Source organism: Eptatretus burgeri, chromosome 2, assembly GCF_056783735.1.
Source record: "Eptatretus burgeri isolate ZD-2024b chromosome 2, Ebu_testis_v1, whole genome shotgun sequence".
In the NCBI taxonomy this organism is placed as follows: Eukaryota; Metazoa; Chordata; class Myxini; order Myxiniformes; family Myxinidae; genus Eptatretus; species Eptatretus burgeri.
Genome location: NC_140962.1, coordinates 79,083,753 through 79,098,752, shown reverse-complemented (window position 1 = coordinate 79,098,752; position 15,000 = coordinate 79,083,753). Strand labels below are relative to the sequence as shown.

Sequence of the window (15,000 nt, the reverse complement as noted above, 5' to 3'; positions counted from 1 at the left end):
TCCTCTAACTTACTAGTTTTTAAATTATTTTGTTTTTTTTTTTTTTTTACTTTTGTTTTAGTTATTTTTTCAATAAGACTTATTTGATATTTTTCACATTCATTATGTTTTCCATTTATATACCAAGACTGAGATTTTCTCCACTCTTTAGTTTGATTAATACTTGGTTTAACCATTTATATATTGTGAAAAAATCGTGCGGTAGCCCTTAAAAACCCTAACCCATCTTCCCATCGTTAAAACATAATCTATTTTATACACTCTATCATACAATATCCATATGGAACACAATCTATTCCATTATCTAAAATAAATCTCTTATCATCAAAGGCTCCTAATGCCTTTTTATTTACTTCTTCACTATATATGTTATGTTTATAACTTCTTATTGTATTCATTTTCCTATATTCTTCTTTCTTATTCATCAAACAATTATAATAATTTCTAAAAGTTATTGATTTCTTTATTACATATTTCTTTATTCCCTTTAACCTCTTATCAATCTGTTCACCATACTTATAAGCATATGCCTTTGCTCTCAATCCAATAAACTCACTCATTACTTTTCCACCCAACTCATCCTTAAACTTACCAATAACCTTTTCATTCTTTTTGGAAAATAACTCACTCTTCTTGCTGAAATTACTTGTATCATATACTCCAATATTTTTCTTCATATCTTCATAAACATCATCAGTTTTTATATCTAGGATAAAACTATCAGTATCCATATACAACAATGAAACATTTTCACCATACTCTTTCTTTAAGTCATTATACAAATAATCATACATCAATATCTTTGATAAATCAAGAACTGCTGTTCCAATATAAATTGGTTTATCCATTACAATACTTTCCTTTTTCATATGAATTGCAGAAAAGTTCTCTGAAAAAACCTCTTCTCTCTCAAAACTTGGTTTATTTATCAATCTCGAAGCTTCTTTCCAAGATGTTGCGAATCTAATGTTTTGCCTGTTTCTAACATTTTCCATAGTCTTTCCAAATACAGCATTATTCATTAATTTATAAAAGTCCCCTTCAAATTTTACTTTTGTATTTGCTCTCATATCTGTATTGAATTGAATATACTTTTTTACCCAAGGACTTTGTTTAAATTTTAAAACTCTATGAATTTTAGCTACTCTCAATCCTTCTCTCAAAAACTGTTTTAAGCTTCTCTGATGCAAAACATATCCCTCTTTATCATAGAATGTTGTTAATAACTTTTCTGTTGATTTACCTTTAATATTAAAACTTTTATGATAATCACTTAACCATTCTTTCTTTGGAGTTTCTTTCTCACATGCAAAAGGAAGATCTTTATGCTTATTATGAAGATCACTCGGGTACCTCAAATCAACTTCAAAATAATAACCTTCTTCTTCGTCATTCAATTCCTCTTGAGAAGAAATAACAATATTCATCAAAGCCTTTTCATAATTCTTTTCTTCCACCCACTCTAATTTACCATAAGGTAGAGATTGAGACATTGCCCATCCATACAAATTATTAGCATCAAAATACATCAAATAATTACTATCTTTTTCACTATCATAATTTGGGAGATATTTATTATTTGCTTTAGCATATCTTTTTGAACATACTTGTGATATTCCACCTCTCTTGGACTTCTCAATCATCAAAAGCATATCCACATCACTGATTAAATCTATATCTTGTTTTGTCATTTTCAACATTGCACTCCAAGCTAAACCAGGAGCTGTGAAATAGTGGGCAGGATCTAACCCATAACAATTTTTATTATGACAGAGTGATCTAAAAGCTTCAAACACATCAGCTAACAATAAAACATCTGTTTTTAGATATAAATCGTGATATTCTCCAAGGTTCTTTATCTTAAATATTTTCCATATTTCTTGTGCGTGTTTATATTCCTTATCACTTATCTCTTCTTCATAAAGGTTATTATAGAAACTTTCTTTTGAAGGAAGTTGTGTTTCTTTAAATCTCATAAATGAATCCATATAATCATAAGGATAAATTCCCTTACTTGTAAGAATTTTCTCTTTACTTTGAATTTCATTCCTTGTTTGAATTTCCTCTCTCGTAAGAATTCCTTCTTTAATCAGAATTTCATCTTTAATCTGAATTTCCTCTTTAGTGAGAATTTCCTCTTTTGGAAAGAATGAATTAAGATTTGGAAAAGAGTCCGTGGAGCTTAGATTTGATGCGAGGTAGGCTAGTGGTGTTCCCATAAACTTGTAAGAATCTAAAAACCTAATACGAGTTATAGGTTTTGTGAATATCATTTTTGAAAATGAAATATACTTTTGACTTGTGTTTGTTATAGCAGAAATATTCCCTGGTGTTTTTGAAAGTTCATTTATAAATAGATGTGTATCATAGTTGGCGCTGTTGTGAAGAAAGACTGGAATAAAAGAAGGTAATTTATAATTAAGATTACAACAGGAATGAGCGGGACCTCTATATTTACCAGTAAGATGACAATGGTCTCTAACTTTAAACTCCTTAATTTTCCCCTCACAAATATGACAGATATTGTTCATTCTAAATTCTAATTTTTCTTCTTTGGTTAATTTCATCGGTTCATTTGTTTCTTTCATTAATTTAGTGAGTCTTATACAATCCTTTTCTAATCGTTTTACAAACTCTTGTGAAGCATTTTTTCCACGATAATGTTCAAGTTTGTTATACTTTTCTCCAACAGATGATTTGATATAATAACAAAAACCGCAAGGAATATGTTTTTGATATTTATTTGTATATGGTTCTTTTGGATTAGGAGAAGCAGTATTTATCTTTTTAAGGATACATTCAAAATCAGCGTATATCACAAATGGGTGCATGATAGATTTATTATAATCTTCAAAATAAATCTTTTCACCAGGTTTAGGCATTGTAATTACAGCTGATTTATGATTACTACAATATTTTGAATGTTGTTCTAATCGTTCTTTTGTATGAAATGAATTAAGACATCGCTTACAAGGATATATTTTGTTTGCTGTTCTGAATACCTGAGAAGAGATTAATCTTGATAAATTATTGATGTATGTGTAATGTGAATTCTTTCCAACACTAAAATATAAAAGGTCAATGTGTGTTTCTTCATTTTTATAGTTGTTTGAAATTTTTAATATTTGAACTTTGTTTGTATCCGTTAATCCATATACATTAATAGAAAGATTATTCTTTTTCTCAAATTTAGGAATATCTGTTAATGGCATTGGGAATTTAAAATCTTTAATGTCCAAGGTATTCTCATATTTCATATATTGTTTTACTCTTTCTGAATTACATTTTGGTGGATGTAAGTGAGCAAGAACAGACCAGAGAAAACATTTATTATCATTGTTCTTAATATTAACAACTGCCTTCTTTAGTTTTATTTCTTTTGGTAATTCAATATAAGAAGAAGCTTTAAGAGGGTTTGATTTTAGAATGTGTATATCTAAAAGATGATTTTTTAATATTGAATCCACTTCCTACCACTGTATTATCAACATCCTCCTCTTGTCTTGATAGTTCTTCATAAACCCCACTATTCAAAAAATCTTGAAATGATGTTATAAAATGAAGATCTGTTCTCATATAAGGAGTTTGTTCTTCATCTTGTCTTTTCATATTCATTTTCACTCCCATATAAAACTTTAAAGTTTTTATTTCTTTTAATGTCTTTTTAATAAATTTTTCAACATCGGGTTTCACTATTTCAATTGATTCAGCTATTGATGATGGACCGGGTTCTCCAAATTGAAAAATCCTTATTTTTATATGCCCTTTAAATGCCTCATCAGTGTTTTTAATATAATAGTCTCCCTTTACTTTAAACTCATTTTTCTTGTGTTTTTGTGATTGAAGATGTTGATTATAACTACTCTTCAAAACATCCTTTGAACAGATATCACAATGTTTTCTTTCCAACTCAAGAGGAGATATTTGATGAAATAGATTAAATGTGTGTTTGTTGGTTCGGAGGTGTTTTCTATAATGTTTATATTCGTGATTACAAACATCGCAGTACGTTGTATTCACCATATTTATAGAATAAAACTTTGCTTAAACTAAAATTTTCTTGATGAAAATTTCGTTTAATTTATAGGTGAATCTGTGCTTAAAAACATTTTATCCTCCAACTTTTTCACTTAATAAATACAATGTTTCAAGACACAAAAGACAAGTTTCAATCAATCTCTTCATCTGTTAAAGATACTGAGAAATATGTCAAGGATGTAAAATTGAACAAAGATAAATATAACAACTATTGGATAAAAACTATTATGGTAAATAATATGAGTTCTTCAATTTCCTTCAGTGGAAGGGCTTTTAGTATACCTGGTAGAACATCAATTAAAGTATCTCTAACAAAAGTTTCTCCTCTCCTTCTAGTAATATATTCAAAACTAGAAAAAGCAATGAAACAAGAAAAAGTATCAAAGAACAAAAACCTTATGGATGAAGCTTTAGAAAGAAAAGATAAGACCATCTGTAATATGCAAGGAGAAATTTGTATTTTTTTCAACAACCCTAAAGATGTAAATCTTGATGAAATAAAGGATGTTAATATATCAGGTGAAATGACATTTCGTTCAATAGTAGTTAACGATAATTTTAAAATTACCTTTAATATAAAAAATGTTGTCGTTGAATCTGATAATGAAAAAAGTATATCGATATCGATGGTAATATACAACTGAAAGTATAGATGAATTTCAGTTTAAGTAAAGTTTTACTTTATAAATATGCTAGACTTTCCTGATTCTCCATATGACAAATTTGAGAATTGTCCTGCGTGTGAAAGACAGGGATTAAACACAGAGTCAAAAGCCTATAAACAATGTATATTCTGTGATTATCTTCTAATTAATGATAATAAAAAATATAAAAAGGAAAATAATTCTTTTAGATTTACACCAAAAATGAATTACTTTACAAGATTGATTAGAGAAATGAATGTAAAGTATGAGGATGATAACACACCTTTCCTTACAAGGGAAGAAACTGAACGTATAAGAGAAATGTTCAAAGGATTGTTGTTGTATATTATTCATGGATGTAATTTTCAGGAAATATCAACACAAGATATTGTATAAATAAAATAATGGATTATCTTGAAATTAAACCTGAACTTAGGATAAAATATAGAGTTTCTAAAAAAGCCAATAATAAATTAAATAACCTGTTTTTCAAATATATAAATGAATGATTTTTTACCTATTTGGGAAAATAAGATAAAATTTAACAACCATAAAAATCTCCCAAATTCATTAAGATGTCTCATAGTTGGTTCAAGTGGATGTGGAAAAACCTGCTTACTTTTAAAAATGCTCCTCACTCCCAAATTTTTAGATTATGATAATTTAATAATTTTCACAAAGTCGAGTTTTCAACCAGAGTATCAACTACTCTCACAAGGTTTTAATGCTGGTCTTCAAAAAGAAGATATAATAGGTTTATTTAAACGTCAAAAAAACCTAAATGATTATAACATTGAAGATATAATTCAACTATTTTGTGATACACAGAGATGTAAAAAGAAATCAAATCTTATAACTTGTATTCTTAGTGATAATACGGATGATATACCGTCTCCCCAAGATTTGGATAAATCAAAAAGAACCTCGTTATCTTTGATGATTGTGTTAATGAGAGAAACCAAACGGTAATGGACAGCTACTACACAAGAGGGAGACATTCTTCTTGTAATTGTATTTATCTTAGTCAATCGTACTTTCAACTTCCTCGTCGTTCCATCAGAAACAATGCTAATACTTTTATTTTATTCAAGTTAAATTCAATAGATATCAATAATTTTTGGAGAGATAATTGTTCTACATTATGTAGTAAAAAGAAATTTGAGGATTATATGAAGCACACGACTGAAAAATATAAATATATTGTTGTGAAACAAGATGAGATATTGAGGGATATATTTTTTGTTTTATAAACAATTACATATATAAATGACAACTATTATTATAAATCTTGTGGGTAAATCTGCTTCTGGAAAAAACTTTCATAAATCAAGGTTCTTGTGTAGTACAAATGAGAATATTGTAAATTTACTTAAAAAACACCCCGTGATACGCATTGTATCAACAACAACTAGAGCAATAAGACCTGGAGAAGTAAAAGGTGAAGATTATCACTATATTTCAGTGGAGGAACATATGCGATTGAGGAATGAAGGACAAATATTTGAGGAGGTTTCTCTTGGTACAACAAAATATTCACATTGTAAGAGTGAGTTAAAGAAACTAAAATCTGGTGGTGTTGGGATATTAGAAACTAATCCAGAAGGAACGAGACAAATTATTAAATATCTGAGCGGAGTGAAGATTTTATCATTCGGTTTTGATGTTGATGAAGAAACTCAACACAAACGTATGAAAAGCAGAGATGCAAGGATTAGTGAAGAAGAAATTACAACTCGCATTAATGTTAATAAAGAATTTGATGAAATATTTAAAGAAAAGGATTTATTTGAACACATCTACTTGAATGATGAAGAAAAGGAAAATTTCCCTGTTGATCTTTACAATTCATTAAATGATATTTTACAATAAATAAATGGATACAAAAGAAAGAGCAAGAAGATTTAAGGAACATCAAGAGTTGGTTTCAAAAGTTGTAAAACAACAGGAAGACATAAAGAAGAAACGCAGACAGAAACTAACGGGCGAAGAAGCATTTGAAAAAAACAAGAGAAATTTTTTAAACCACTTTTAAAAACTTCCCAAGAAAAAATGAAAGATGTTTCCACAGTTCCCACAGTAGAATATACTCCTAGAAAGCTTCAAATGTTAAAAGATTTCAGTCAAATGACGGAGGAAGAATTAGAGCATTTAGGAGAATTAGAATATGATGATGAAGGTTTATTTCAACAACTGGAAGAGATTAATCAACCCCCTGATTATATTGTGAATGCTGTTCAAAACAATGAATATTCAGCGGATTCAAAAACCAAAGCAGGACTCATTCCAACAGAACAACCAGCAATATTTCATCTTGTTCAAGAAAAGGTATTGATATTTAATGATGAATTAAGGTTCTTAAGTTCTGCTCAACCCCCTGTTAAACTAACTCCGAGATTAATGTTTCTTCTCACAAAAGATGGAAGACAAGGTTCAACTGTGAGGGATGAATCAAAGTATATTGATAAACCATTGGATATGGAAAATAATGATGATAGAGTATATATTGATTTGCTGAACACTCTAAATTATAAGGTTATTCTTTCTGGTAAAAGTAGGAAGAATGAGAAGGAGAAACACATTATTCAGGCTTTAAGTATCCTTGGTTCAGGTATTAGTTTTCTTCCAAATGACCCATCGCAATTAGTTAATAGACTGTTATTGTTGTTCGGCAGTAAGAAGGCTGGAAATAACAATTGTTTTAATGAAGCATCAGCCATTTTAGACCAGTTGATGAACATGAAAATAATTAATAAATCTCAATATAAAGACATTTTATCTCATATTAAATAAGATGAGAAGCACAATCCTGAGTTTTAATTTCACAACAAGCGACCACACATCTTCATTCCCATACCCACTACAACTTGACACAACAAAAGAATATGAGGCATCTTTATTGTCCATGGAGACTTATAATACCTTATTTAATATAACCGAGAAAAATGACAAGTTTAGTTATAATCCGGGAAGTGGATACAAAACGATAACAGTCTCACCGGAGCATACGAGATTTCTCAAATATCTTCCGAAATTGCTCGTCTTATGAAAGAACAGGGTGATGAACCAAAAAATATTGTTATAAACATTCAAAAACATACTTCAAAATCAACGATTAAAGTTAAAAATAACTACAAGGTTGATTTCACAATTGATAATTCATTTAGAGAGTTATTAGGTTTCTCCTCAAAAAAGATTGAAACTAATGGGACGTTTTACAGTGATAATGTCATTCAAATATCCTCAGGAATAAATTCGGTGTTAATTCACTGTGATTTGATTGATGGTGCTTATAATGATGGATTAAAAACAAATACAATATTTTCATTCAGCGCATACTCAACCCCAATTGGTTATAAATTCAATATGGAGCCTAAAAATTTGGTTTATCTACCTGTGTCAGGAAAAACCATACACAGAGTAAATTTTAGGATAACCGACCAAGATAATCGTGTGATCTCTTTTAATGGAGAAGTTATATCCATCAGAATTCACCTACGTGAAGTTTTTCAATAAATAAATACGATGGTTATTGTGAGGAAGCACGAGTTGGGAAAATATAAAATAATTACAGGGGATGGGATGTTCCTTTCCCGTACTACAAGGGTGAAGGTATGTATCTTGGTAGAGGATACTATAAACCTAAGAGACAAAGGGGTGTCGGACATCAATTTAGAGGAGATGGGATAATTGATACTCTCATGGGTATTGGTTCAACTATTCTTAAACATAAAGACCTAATTGGTTCAACTGCTTCTGCTGTGGGAAATGTAGCAGGTGCTGTAAAGAGTATAAAAGATGCTCAGAAAGAATCTCATAAATTACAAGCAATAAAAGAAATTAAGAAAGGTAAAACTCAGTTGTCCCCCAAGAACGACAGAAAATAATTCAAATACTTGGATCAGGGTTTCAAAAGTTTTAACATCTTTTTCCTAAATAAATACAAGTATGGAAGCAATTGATAGTATCTATGATTTGGATGATACTATTATTATCTCAAACTCCACTAAAAAGAAGATTACTTCAAGGTAAATGCAATAACTGGAACAGACTGGAATACAAATGGTACAAAAAGTTTTGAAATAAATAATCAACAAACCTATTTGAATCTCTCCGAAAGTTTCTTGTTGTGTAAATTTAAATTCACTAAGGCTGGGAATAACACAAACGCTACACTTGTAAATGATTTCTTCTGGAAAATGTTTGATAGTGTGCGATTGTATATTGGAACACAAGAAGTTGAAGCGGTTGATTATGTCTCTGCTGTATCTGAAATGATGAAATTTACACTCTATACATTCAGTGATAGAATGGGAAAGGGGTCTGTCGAAGGTTTTATTCCTGATATGTCAACGGGAACAAACACAGACCCTGGGTATACTCAAAGGAAAGGAATGTATAATGATGATACAAAAGCAGAAAATAGTTTTACTGTGGCAGTTCCTCTTAAAGGTATATTTGGATTTTGTGATTATGATAAAGTTCTGTATGGTCTTAAAATTAGATTTCAACTACAAAGGAATGATAATGAAAATAGATTGCTTTTTGGTGTTGGTAATGCTTTTGGTGATCAGAATAAATTTGTAATTGAGGAGATGAGTTGGTATATCAGTGAATATACTCCTAATCTTAAAACAGAAGAGATGTTGAATCGAAGACTTAACTCAAAAAACCACTCAGTGTATCATACCTCAAAAGAAGATGTCAACACGTTAAACTCAATCAAACTACTTACACGTGGAATTTGGGTGTTCTGGAAGGAAAGCCACGATATCTGTGGATGATTTTTAAAAAGCCAGATGGTGATACTGCGACTGATAAGAATAATGCATTGAGTGATAATGCTAAGGTGAAACAACTTCGCGTTTCTCTAGATGGAACATTTTATCCACGAGATAGATTGGAAATTAATTGGGAAAAAATGATTTTGCTGAAGCATACAAGTCTTACCAAAAGGTGTGTGAAAGTAATGGAAATAAAGAACCTATTTTGGATATGACAGCATTTAAAAGTTTGTATACAATCTATACGTTTGACCTGAGCGCTCAAAAAGAAACTATAAAGTCTAATCGAGTGGATACTTCCCTATACATTGAAAGAGGAGAGAGTGAAGAAGTTGATACATATTGTTTGCTTTTGGAAGAAACAGAATTGCAGATTAATACAGATAATGGTGTGATGATTAGTCTCACATAATTTTTTTGTTAAATAAATGAGTGGCAAAGTACCAACTGGGGTATATGTTAATCAAATCAATCTTCATAAACTATCATCTTGTGTTCAAAATCAAAAGCCTTGTACGATTAACGTTAATACAATTCAGAGAAAAGGAGCAGTAAGAATTGATGTTTTGCTCACAAGAGAACAGGTTAAAATCTTGAATGACACTGGCTCACTTAAAATTAAAATGACAAAACCAATGTTAAAAAAATATTCAATAAGAGAGACGAGTGGAGGATTTCTCCCATTTCTAATTCCTTTATTTGCTGGTTTAAGTGCGGTTGGAGCATTGACGGGTGGTATTTCAACAGCGATCAAAACTGCCAACGAAAGGAAGGCTCAACTCCAGGCTCAAAAGAATTGGAAAGACATAACAAAGAGTTGGAGAAACAAATTAGTGGAAGTGGTGTAATTGTAGATTTTGCTGAAAAACTTGAAGGTCTGCCTGATAAAGCGAGATTGTTAGTTGGAGATATGCTTTCTTCTATAGCACAAGCAGGTGTAAAATTAACGAAAAGAGGTAATGGATTATATCTTTCTAATAAATAAATGAGCATTGATGAGTGGTTGAAAGAATTTGGAAAGAATACAACATCAAATTTACAACTTGCCAAATATTGTAAGAAATTAAAAATTCATAATGTGGTTATTTGTATGAGAGATGAATTAACAAATGTGTCGAAACATACAAAGAATATTATTATGAACTTAGAAGATAATGATGGGAACGGTTCTCATTGGGTTTGTATTTTTAATAGTCAAGACAAATATTATTTTGATAGTTTTGGTCTTCCACCACCTGTTGAAGTCATAAAATTCTTACAGAATGGTGTTTATCAAACATTTCAAGTCCAAGAATTAAATTCCAAGTGTTGTGGTCAATTATGTCTATATGTGTTATTTCAACTCAACAAAAATAAAAAATTTTATGATATTATTTTTAATCTAATATAAATGACTTATGTTGGTAAAGATGGTTCTATCTTTGGTGTATCTCAAGAACTGGATATTGATTTATCAAATTATTACACAAAGGCACAGGCTGAACGATATAAATATAATATAAACAAAAATATTAACATGAAAAATGCTTATAAATTAAAAAATTATCCAAGCCCGACTGACGCGAATGACTTGGTGAGATTAAGCGATTTATCACAATATATATACTTAAATAAAACGGCTGTGTATTCTAAAGATACAGAAGTGTTGATATTATCTCCAGGTCATACAGAATTCACAGTTCGAATTAAAATAAATTTTTATAAAGAAGGGCGTATCGTTTGTATGAGAATAGAACAATGGGGGTATGATATGAATGATTTAGGGTATAATTGGTCATTTAAAATTAACCTCGAAGACCTGGAACAATTAAATCAGTCTCGTAAGGAAGAATATTATCCACTTGGTATCGAGAATGAGTTTTGTGGAGCCACGATTAGTAAACAACAAATAAAAGAATTTAATAAGGGTAAATATAATAATGGTTTTGCCCTTGTTTATCTCATGAAAACAGAAAAAACAGGATTATATATAATAAGTAAGGAAATACAAAATGATTTAACTATGGGAAGATGGGGAGGTGTTTCGTGCCATAATATTATTCTAACATATATTTCTAATACATAAATGACAGCAAGAAGGCTTCAAGAAAATTATCATTTCTGTGTTCAAGCATACCTTCAAGAAAAGGGTATTCGGTATTTTAATAAATATGTTCTACAACATAAGAATGAGGTATTTTCAATAAAAGATTGGCATTATGCTGATGTTGATAAACCAACAACTTTAGATTTAATTAGAATGTTAAATAATGAAAAAATTATAAGGTTAAGAAAAGGTAAGGCTCTTTTAGAAATTCAAAAGAAATTTTATTGGTATCCTGTTGTAAAAAATTATTTTGGATACAGGAATAACAAGAAATCCTGATGAATATATGTATAATATTCTATGGGGTGTAAACGATTCAAGTATAGTAAGGGATGAGGAAGGAGTTGAAGAAGAGAGGGAAGAGGAGGAAAAGGAGGAGGAGGAGAGAGAGAAGGAGGAAAGAGAGAAGAGAGAGAGGGAGGAAAGAGAGAGAATGAATAAATATCAAAATATGGAAACCAGTGAGATTCAAAAAAGAATAGAGGTATTAAAGAAATTAACTTATCTCACCAGGGAGGAATACAAAGAATTAAAAAGTCTATTTGCAATACTTTCGACAAGACTATCGACATCGAGAAGACATGTATTTTAATTCAAGTTTTTTCTTAAATAAATGGAGGAGAGAGTGAAGGCATTTCTAAGGATTCTTTATGTTTTAAAAATTAAGATTCAAATGTGCATGTTGGAAACTAAAAAGGTTTTTGCACTCTGCAGAAATTTTTCTCATAAATAAATGAGTTATTGTCTCAAATGTAAAAAGAAAACTAATACTAAAAATATTTCATATATTAAAAGTAAAAATAACAGGGTTATACAAAAAGGTATATGTTCGGTGTGTGGTTCAAAAAAATCAATTTATCTCCAAACACAAACTCGGAGGAGATATACAAAAGTTTTTATCAGGAAGTAAATTTACAACTACTGGAATACCAGGGGAATTACATCTTCCAGGGTATTCTTTCTGTGGTCCAGGCACAAACTTGGATAAAAGATTAGATGAGGCAGACAATCCTAAATCCTGGAGTAAACCAATCAATAGAGTTGATGAAGTGTGCATGAGACACGATATTGATTATGGGAATACCACAACGTTGGAAGAAAAGCATGAAGCCGATAGAGAAATGTTATATAATTTGTCTCTGATACAAAATCCAACCTTGAGAGAAAAAGTTGATAGGTTCATCGTGAAGAAGATGATTAGTGCTAAATTGAAACTTGGACTTGGAAATTCAAAAAACTTATAGGCTCTAATGATGCCATTAAGACTGAAGAGCAATTAGCTGATGAATTACATAAACCAATATTCACAAAGTTTCAGAGAAGGAAAGTTTATTCCAAGGAAGTTGATTATATCTGGTCTGCTGATTTGATTGAACTCAATAATGATAAGGGGTACAAGTATGCTTTAACCGTTATTGATTTGAGGAGTAGATATGCGTGGGTTGTCCCTTTAAAAAACAAAACAGGTAATACTCTTGTGTTAGCTTTTCAACAGATATTTAATAAAAGTAAGAGAAAACCTAAGAAATTGTGGACTGATGAGGGTAGAGAGTTTTATAACAAGACATTTATGAATTTTTAAAAAATAACAGTATTACATTATACAGTACCTTTAATGAAGGGAAGGCAGTTGTTGTTGAACGTTTTAATCGTACCTTAAAAGAGAGACTATATAAAAAATTCACACAACTCGGTTCACAACAATGGTTATCTTTTATTCAGGATATTGTGGATAAGTATAATGACACGATTCACACGTCAACGAATATGAAGCCATCAGAAACATTTACAAAATTAAAATATGAAAAAGAGATTAATGTCAGAAAACCTAAGTTCAAAGTTGGTGATATCGTAAGAATATATAGGTGGAAATCTCATTTTGAAAAGGGTTTTACTGAACGATGGACGAAAGAACTTTTTAAAATTGTTGATGTAATAGATACAGTTCCTTGGACTTATAAAATATATGATTTGGAAGGGGAAGAGATTTTAGGTTCATTTTATTCACAGGAATTACAAAAGACAAAACTAAGCAGATAATACACCTTTGTGGACACTCGAGGGCCAAGTCCGAGGTGTATAACAGTATATAATGTGTGTCAAGGGGGACGTTCTTAGATCTGTGAACCCCAAACACAGAATCCTCAACTGAATAGTCAAGGCTTAACTTTTGTTTGTGTGTGTGTGCAATGGGAGCAATAGGTTGGCGCTTCACTCCCTCCTACTATACACCGTTGTGGACACTCGAGGGCCAAGTCCGAGGTGTATAACAGTATATAATGTGTGTCAAGGGGGACGTTCTTAGATCTGTGAACCCCAAACACAGAATCCTCAACTGAATAGTCAAGGCTTAACTTTTGTTTGTTGATGTGTATGTGTGTGTGTCCCAACCCTCACATTCAAAATCTCAACCCCAACCCTCACATTCAAAATCTCAACCCCAACTCAATCCTCGCCCAACACAATGTCTTTTTCAAAATGAGATTTCCACCTATATATATATATTTTTACGTTTTTTTTTTTTTCTTCTTCCAATTCTGTCTTTTAAGGCTTTCAGGTTTGATGACGTAGAAAGAGGGAGTAAGCCTGCACTTTCTTCCCAGAACGAACAATGTATATTTTTTGTTTTTTCTCTTCTTCCAATTCTGTCTTTTAAGGCTTTCAGGTTTGATGACGTAGAAAGAGGGAGTAAGCCTGCACTTTCTTCCCAGAACGAACAATGTATATTTTTTGTTTTTTTTCTCTTCTTCCAATTCTGTCTTTTAAGGCTTTCAGGTTTGATGACGTAGAAAGAGGGAGTAAGCCTGCACTTTCTTCCCAGAACTTTCTTGATCTTGCTCCCATCAAGCACCATCCGACAAAGAACTACATCGATAGGTTTAGATCCCAAAGAGTGATAGCAACTCCAAAAGTCTCCAAAATATAAATAAATAAAATAATAATAATAATAAATAAATAAATAAATAAATAAAAGCCCCCAAAAAAGTTTCAAGTGTCCAACATAAACCCAACTTTCCAAGTCTTCAAGGTATAACCACATTCCCGTTGAGTTTCCAAGATATGTATCACATTGTGAGTTATCAATCCAGAACCCACATTTCAAGTATTCAAAGTAAAACCAACTTACAAAGTCTCTTAAGGATAACTCATTTACTGATTTTTTCAAAATTTGTGAGTCTCCAAGGTAGGCCCCATATTTAGAACCATCTTGGCAGAACCCTTTTCCTGAGTCTCCAAGGTAGTTATTTAAACCATCAAGGCAGAACTCATTTACTGATTTTTTCAAAATTTGTGAGTCTCCAAGGTAGGCCCCATATTTAGAACCATCTTGGCAGAACCCTTTTCCTGAGTCTCCAAGGTAGTTATTTAAACCATCAAGGCAGAACTCATTTACTGATTTTTCAAAATTTGTGAGTCTCCAAGGTAGGTCCCATATTTAGAACCATCTTGG

The 15,000-nt window shown here is 30.9% G+C and overlaps 1 protein-coding gene across 11 annotated transcripts in view; it reads left to right on the top strand.

The window, feature by feature from the left end:
- Positions 1-15,000, top strand: part of LOC147032393 (zinc finger protein 385D-like) — a 722,012-nt gene that overhangs the window by 366,682 nt on the left and 340,330 nt on the right. The window lies entirely within an intron of this gene.